Raw genomic sequence first — 7,988 nt, 5'->3', positions numbered from 1 at the left:
ATCTCTTCCAGTTTTCTCTTATAGGTCCATTCATCTCACGGTTAGTTTGGTGACGAAAAACTAATTATTAATTTTATATTTCATTACACTGTTTAATTGAGGAAATTACAGTTAGATAGTTTGCATGTCTTGATAATTATGTTATACTGCCATTGAACGAAAAACCTGAAAAATAATAACGATTTCATTTCAATTTACCAAGTAAATGATTAAGAGATCATTTTTAACTATTGAATACTTATTAGTGGTGAATCAGTCCGTTATCAAACCGCTTTCCACTTTCATCACATCAAAAAGCCATGTGGCCGAATATAATAACGACATTAACAGGATTAAATGGATTAGTTATATCAACTAAAGATTATGTCTAATGCGTTTTATGGCTATCTTCTAGAGTTGTTTCTTTTACAACTTTCATGTTAGTTCTGTACCTGATATTTTGTATGTCGATATATCATTTCACTATAAAAACTCTTGTTTACCAATTACGTTTGATGTTTTTAAAAGTCACTTTCATTAATAACTCGGTTTCGTAAGAATTTATTAGTGTACAATATCACTACTTATTACTGTATTTGCAACTTGAGCAATTAAAAAGTGTTTATTTTGAACAATAAATCCTTTGTATATTAAATTTACAACTTTTTGCAATGATATTATTATTATCCAAGAACTATTTACAAGATATTATGTATTTGCTTAGATGGTGTAAGGGTTGTCCTATGTAAATCAACATTTGCAAATAAAATAACCGATTAATAGTATTATCTTCTAAGTAATTTAACGATTTTCGGTTGATATCATATTATAATAAACATAAACGGATATTTTATATAGTTGAGATCATGAGCCAAATGAGGCTAGACCACCATGGAAAACCTCAATGCACTAGAAAACTGTGGCGTCTAATTGTGGGACTCCTCAGCGGTGTGCATCCACGATCTCGCCTCGCGAGATTCGAACCCAGAACCTGCTAGTCTCACGCCAGAGCACTTAACCTCCAGCCTTTTGAGCCGGCATCCAACGGTGTTAATGTCTAACCTCAACCAATCCACGAAATCGCACGACCAAGTTCCAACTTCCGGCCGTCTAGTGCTTCCAGGTTTTTCATGGTGGTCTAGCTTCCATTGACTCATGATCTCAACTATATAAAATTACTCAAATCTCTACAAAACCCCCTTCTGATAATAAACGGATATTAATATCATAAACAGTTGAGACATGGTTCATCAAACCATTAACTACTAACTAGTAACATCGAAAATAGAATATTACTGGATGAATCCTGTAATGTTTCTAGATGAATTGGTCATTTGATTGATCATTAAAATTATAGTCCCTAGTTCAAATATATAGGATGATTTTCACTTCCTACCTGACTACTGTTACACTGAAATCATAGTTTTGGACATAATAAATAAAAAATAAATATCTACTGGTAGGTATAACTGTAAACTGTTTAATTAATGAGATCGTAGAAATCATGACAAAGGAATTTAGAATCAATTTCTAGCAATTGCCACTGTTTTTAATCAGCGAACAAATAAATTCAGTCAAAAGAGTTTACAAATTCTAGTCAATTTAATCTCTAGTTCAAGTTATATACAGTCTTAGCTATCTAGTGAAAGAAAAACTAACAGTCGTAAATTTCATTTTTGCTTAGGTTAAAAGTTATCTATTCTCTTTAGGAATTTCCAATGAAACGACTATAAAGATCAATCCGCACTATTTATACCCAATATCACTCTGTTCATTTTTATTAGCATTAAAAATCTACATGAAACGAACAGAGAAACCATCTTTATAATACAATCTATTTGAAAATCCGAGAAAAAAAATAAATCAATATATAAAAAAGAGTGGTAAAATGGCATAGGGAAATGTTTTTTCACCAAAACAACAATTCAGAATATCTTGGTTGAAGATATTGATCCAGTTAAATGGAAAGTCAAATTTATAAAAAAAAAGGATAACAAAATTGTAATTGATATAAATAGTTTGTATAGATCTACTTATTCTACAAAAAAGTTTTCTTCTATTACTTACGGAATAGTTTCAGTAAAGTTAATATATCCTGTTGAAAAAAAAAAGAAGAACACAATGGTAACTTTCATATGTCTAAAATAAGGTAGTTTACTGTAACTGTATAATCAAGAATTTATGCTACATCAACATATACTATTTTTAAACATAAGATTATAAGTAATACGGAAAATAGTGATGATTATGGTTCATTAAATATTTATTATAGTGAATAGTATATAAATAAAAAAATATGTTTTTGATTTATTTCATTATTATCTTTATATACTATGCTATATGTAAGCATACATTTCAAGTGTATGAATCGATCAATTATGCATCTATGGAGAGAAATAGGTCAAATTATAAGCTTAAAGAATTTTCATTTTGAATAAAGGTAATTGATTTACATTCAGTTTGTGTTATAGTGTACTGTACAAATATTTTATAAATATTTAGAAATAGTTCTATTCTCTTTAGCTAACATCATCTAGGATGAAATACAAATTACTAAATATATAGATATCATGAATGGATCAATGCTAGACTATCATTAAAAACCTGGAGTTACTGGACGGTCGTTTCGTCCCAGCATGGGATTCCTCAACAGGGCGTATGCACGATCTCGCCTTATGAGATTTGAACCCAAGGCCTTCGGTCTCGCTTACAAACTCCTAACGTTTAAACCACCGATCTGGCATACAAAGGTCTAACTTCAACCAATCCACGATATTGTGCGACCGTACACCATGGTCTTCAGTGAGTAACTGCCTCACAGTATACACGATTGAACCCCACTGGCCACGGCTTTTCACTAGAACGCCAGGAAATCAACCTTGAAGTCAGTCACTAGTAAGTACATGATAATTATCACTATAGGATATCGATTCAAACTCAACAATCTCCACAACCCTATACTGGGAATAAATAAATTTTATCTTTATAAATATAGGATGTTACAAATTTGTTATTTAAAGCCTGGAAGTAATTATATATGTATATTTATCATGATGACTCTAAATAAATTGAATAATGAAAGAACTTGATTATTTACAAGGTCTTACTATTAGTCTGCATGATTATTTTATTGAAGAATTAAAACTCCATTGTTATAAGTCACTATCTAACTATTATACTTCCCTTGAATTTCACTGGCTATGGTAGTAATAAAGCAGTTACATATATTACTGTATATGAGATACAAATACACATAAGAGTTACAATTAACCTGACCTTTTCATATGACCAGTAAAAACAGTACTACTTCATAAAGTTATTTTTTGGGCATTTAAGTAAATACATCCTTTATATTTTAGTTAACTTGAGTTTCTTTAAGTCTGTGAATTACAAATATAAGTTAACGTATAAACACTTCAGGCCTCTGTAATACTCCAGTAGTAACGAACAACTGTGTCACAGTGAAGCAGATGTAAACTGTGTAGAGATGTAATGGGTCGAACAAATCACAGCGATCCAAACTTCAGCATTACCTGCAAAAAGTGATGCTAAAATATATGAGACTAGTAAATGGAGAATATATGATTAAAGAATAATGTGTTGCAAATTAGGTGCGAGATAAAAATCTCAATGTGCTTGTTACACAAAAACCAATTTCGAACTCTCACTTTAGAGTCGATATCGAACAAAACATAATTCAAATTGACAAACACTGACTCTAATATTAGAAATGTGATGTCCTTAGCATATCTCTTACCAGGTATGTGTTACACAGATTAAAATCGTTCCAATCGATTCACGATCAAAGTTTTATAAGTCTCAGCCTTATTTGTCAGTAATTTCATAACAATACAACTGCAGATCTCTTAAAGTTTCCATTTTCAAAAACCGTAACATAAAGCCTTAAGTAAGAGAGATAGTTGGAATTCCCTCCATAACCGTAATTAGCACTCCAAATATATATATATATATATATATATATATATATATGACATCATTGAAACTTCTCAAATTTAATTTTCGCTCCACATTGCTTGAACGTTTTCGCACAAAATTCTAACCAACCTGTCCTTCATAAGTTTGCTAGATTTTATTCAAAATTTTGATTTTACAATATTACAGGTTGTAAACATTTCTATTCAAACCTCGGTTCTTGCTCGCTTCGAATTAATTAAGTAAACCAGATATATGGAAATTTAGAACATGTTGTAAACTGATGAAAAAATTTAGTAGTATTTCGAATTAACCAGTAATTAGATAATCCATTTTAATGTAACTCCCTATAGATTTTAAGTGAAAAACACACTGAGTTGCTACCTCCCTTATATGAAACTAAGTAGTCACGTGTACGTTTTGTTGGGGCTCTTCTAAAATTAATCTTACCTAAAATACATATTCAACAATTTTAGACTTCTCTGAGAAGGACTTTACACCCTGTATCAAGACAACAATATTATTAATATCTCGGATAAATTGTAAACTTTTTTACCCTGGGTGAAACCCATGTCCTGGATTTCAAACATTTGTATTATTCATACTCATTTGACAAAATACACCGCAATAATTTGGGTATGAGTTTAATTTATTGTCCCATCTGACCAAGATAATTCCCTAAATAATTCAGGTTACAAATCTCATTATTCATATATATATGACCTCATACTTAATGATATTATCTTAATTGATCAATCACTTTAAAGTTTGATCGCTAATTAAGTAGAATATATCTACGAGAACACTTTAGTTTTGACTATGGTAATAAGTTCCTAGTTGACCTATAATTACTACAAGTTAATTTGACAGCTAAGATTTTAAATTTATAATTCTATTAGGTTTATAATTAAGAAAAACATGAAACTTTATTAGTTAGTTGAATAATTCTCGAAGATATGTCTATTTCGAAATATCTTTTGATATGCACTAATTCGAGCTTGAAAGCGATTGACAATTATTCAGTCACTGAGTAGCGACCAATGCAATATCTTTTTAGTCCTGTAGATGATCGGGTTCTACTGATCAAATTGTAATATGGTCACTAGTCTGAATAAATCAATATTATGTGTACTATGTTGAGGTGTTAGGTGGTTAGAGATAGTTTACAGGAAACCATGAACCTAGGTTTCGCGCTAGTTAGGACTCAGCAGCAAAGAGTACTTCTTTTCGTCAATGAACTGATTCTTCCTATAAAATTCAAAGCTGTATCATCCAGAATAAAGTGCTGAGGCTGTACCACAGGGCTATTCTGGCTTCAATTAAAAGTGTAACAGTACTAGATCGTTGTTTCGTTCAAGTTTTGGTTCCCTCAATTTCGTCCACACACACAAAGCATTTAGCTTAGTATTACTAAATAACTTAAATGACGGGACATGATTGCATCAAAGAAAAATATTGTAGATCATTAGTGAATGCGGTATTTTTTTGGACTCCATATTTTGACTTATGAAATAATAACAACATCAAACCAACGAGCGCAAACCTTCTAATCACTTGTGAATTGAAACGTCAAGTTGCAGAAAAACCAAAATAGTGACGTTTTTGCTGAATAACACTACTTTGTATTCATATGCCTTACTTCCTTTATTTATGATCGTAAGCTCCGTAAAATGTTAGGTTCTGAGGATAGCCAACATATTTGTCATCAATTTACGTATTACCAATAAAAACTGTCCCTAATATCGTTTTAATTCATTTATTTGTATCCTTAATACAGCTTCATTTACGTCTTTGAGTTGTAATTTTTACGTTAAATTCAGTGATAATATTGGCTTGGCAACTGAAAAGTAATAGATGAAGAGCGCTTAAAACCTGTAATCCACTTGCTGATAATCGAGTGATTTAACCTTAACGTAGTAACCAACTCATAATTTCATATTTCATCATAACCCAAAAACAAGATATTTGAACTGTCAAATAGTTACAAACTGAAATGAAACAAAAGTGTCCAATCCCACTAATTCGTTAGGCTAAATGAATTATTCACATAATCGTCTAACTTATATTTTCAATTTTAATAGTTGAGATCATGAATCAATTGAAGATAGACACCATGGAAAACCTGGAAGCACTGGGCGGCCGTTTCGTTCTATTGTGAAACTCTAGTGAGAAGCAGTGACCAGTGGAGTTCAACCGGGTCTGTTGTGAGATAGTAACTCACTGAAGATATTGGTGAACGGTGGCTCAATTTCATGGATTGGTTGAAGTTAAACATTAACATCATTGGATGCCGGCTCAGTGGCCTAGACGTTAAGCACTCGAACGCAAAACTAACAGGTCCTGGGTTTGAATCTTGCGGGGCGGGATCGTGAATGCGTACAGCTGAGGAGTTCCACAATAGGACGAAACGGCCGTCCAGTGCATTGAGGTTTTCCATGGTGGTCTAGCTTCAGTTGATTCATGATCTCAACTATTAAAATCCCTATAACATCCACAGAACTCTTTCTGATATTATATTTCATTATTTACTGCTATTTGAATCATTTTACATCTGTTTTTTACTATTACTAAATACAGTTTATTCATATTCATTATCATCATCACAAATAAACAAAACTTTAAAAAAGAAATTTGTTTATTAACGTTATTAAGTTTACATTTCTAATCACCATCATTATCATGAGTTAATGGGTAAATGTTCATTTTGTTCTTTACTTCTCATTGATAGTATCATTATCATTAAAATGTTATCATCATAACACTTGCTTTTCGAAATATTGTTTTCATTAAAATAAACAATTTAATAAAATATCTCTTCTCATATTCAACAAACAAGTTATATCCGTTAGCTGTATACGTACATACGTAAACGGTGAAAAAAGTAACAACTTAACAAACAAATAATAGCCTCTGGTTTTTTGGGTTATTTTTAGAATTTCCAAGTACCATGCCAAAATTCCATTTAATGTCATTGGATTTGATATTTTGATGAAAAATTAAATTCTTCTTCATCCCTAGTAAATTTACACAAAACTAGATTTTCTAAAAAAAATGTTCCGAAAGTAACAATGTGAATATAGAAAGTCTAATTGATGAAAGTTTTAACTCATATTGATCTATTTAATTCAATATTTATCCAAAAACTATAGATATTACTGAGGTTTTATGGCAAAATATAATGGATTTTCAATTATGATATTATATCATAAATAAGCTTTTGCAATTATTATGTTTTCCATATTGAGATGGCTAAGACATTCCATTATTCTTATATAGAATATTGGTTCATATGATATTATGTGCTTATATGAATGTGTGCACAAATGTAATGATTCGTTTTGTGTTCCATAATAAAAAAATTGTTCTAATAGGCAAAATGTCAAAACTTTGAATTGCCTCATAAATTGGATGTTTAAAATTAATTTCTTTCTTAAATCCAATTTTCACCGTAAAAGTTTATAGCTGATAAAATTTAATTCTATCTAGCACGTTTATGAATTAAGTATGTCTAGATAAGAGTGTGTTACCTTTTTGTTCTAAAAATGTAGTTCATATCTGTGGCAGCTGGATAATTATAATCGGCTCAAGGATTTGAATCCCATTATTTATATGAATAATAATTTAAAAAAAGGATAGCACTACAATTGGTTGAATACAAGATTAAATTGCAGCTATTGTTCATACATAAAATATTTAGCGAAGATAACACAATGACAGACAATATGCGAAGAAAAACAACAAACAATGTATAGAAATGAAGGACATCAGACAACTCATTAAGTTTTCCTTTAGTCCATTAAATTATTATTATTATCTTTAAATTGGGAAATAAACAGATACAAGATGAGCAAGAACTTATTCCTAATTAATTTCGATGTCAAGTTATCATTAAAATAATAACACTTTACGTCTTCTATACAGTCATTCTTAGATTCACTCTGCTCAATAGGAAACTGCTAATTATTTACAAACACTTGATCAGCGGAAATATGAACTTTAGACAGATGATATTTGTCACTACTCAATGATAAATCAGTTAGATATTTACCTTCTTATCCGATGACTTGGGTAGAATG

Source organism: Schistosoma mansoni, chromosome 1 (assembly GCF_000237925.1).
Source record: "Schistosoma mansoni strain Puerto Rico chromosome 1, complete genome".
Classification (NCBI taxonomy): domain Eukaryota; kingdom Metazoa; phylum Platyhelminthes; class Trematoda; order Strigeidida; family Schistosomatidae; genus Schistosoma; species Schistosoma mansoni.
Note: the sequence above shows the minus strand (reverse complement) of the source record.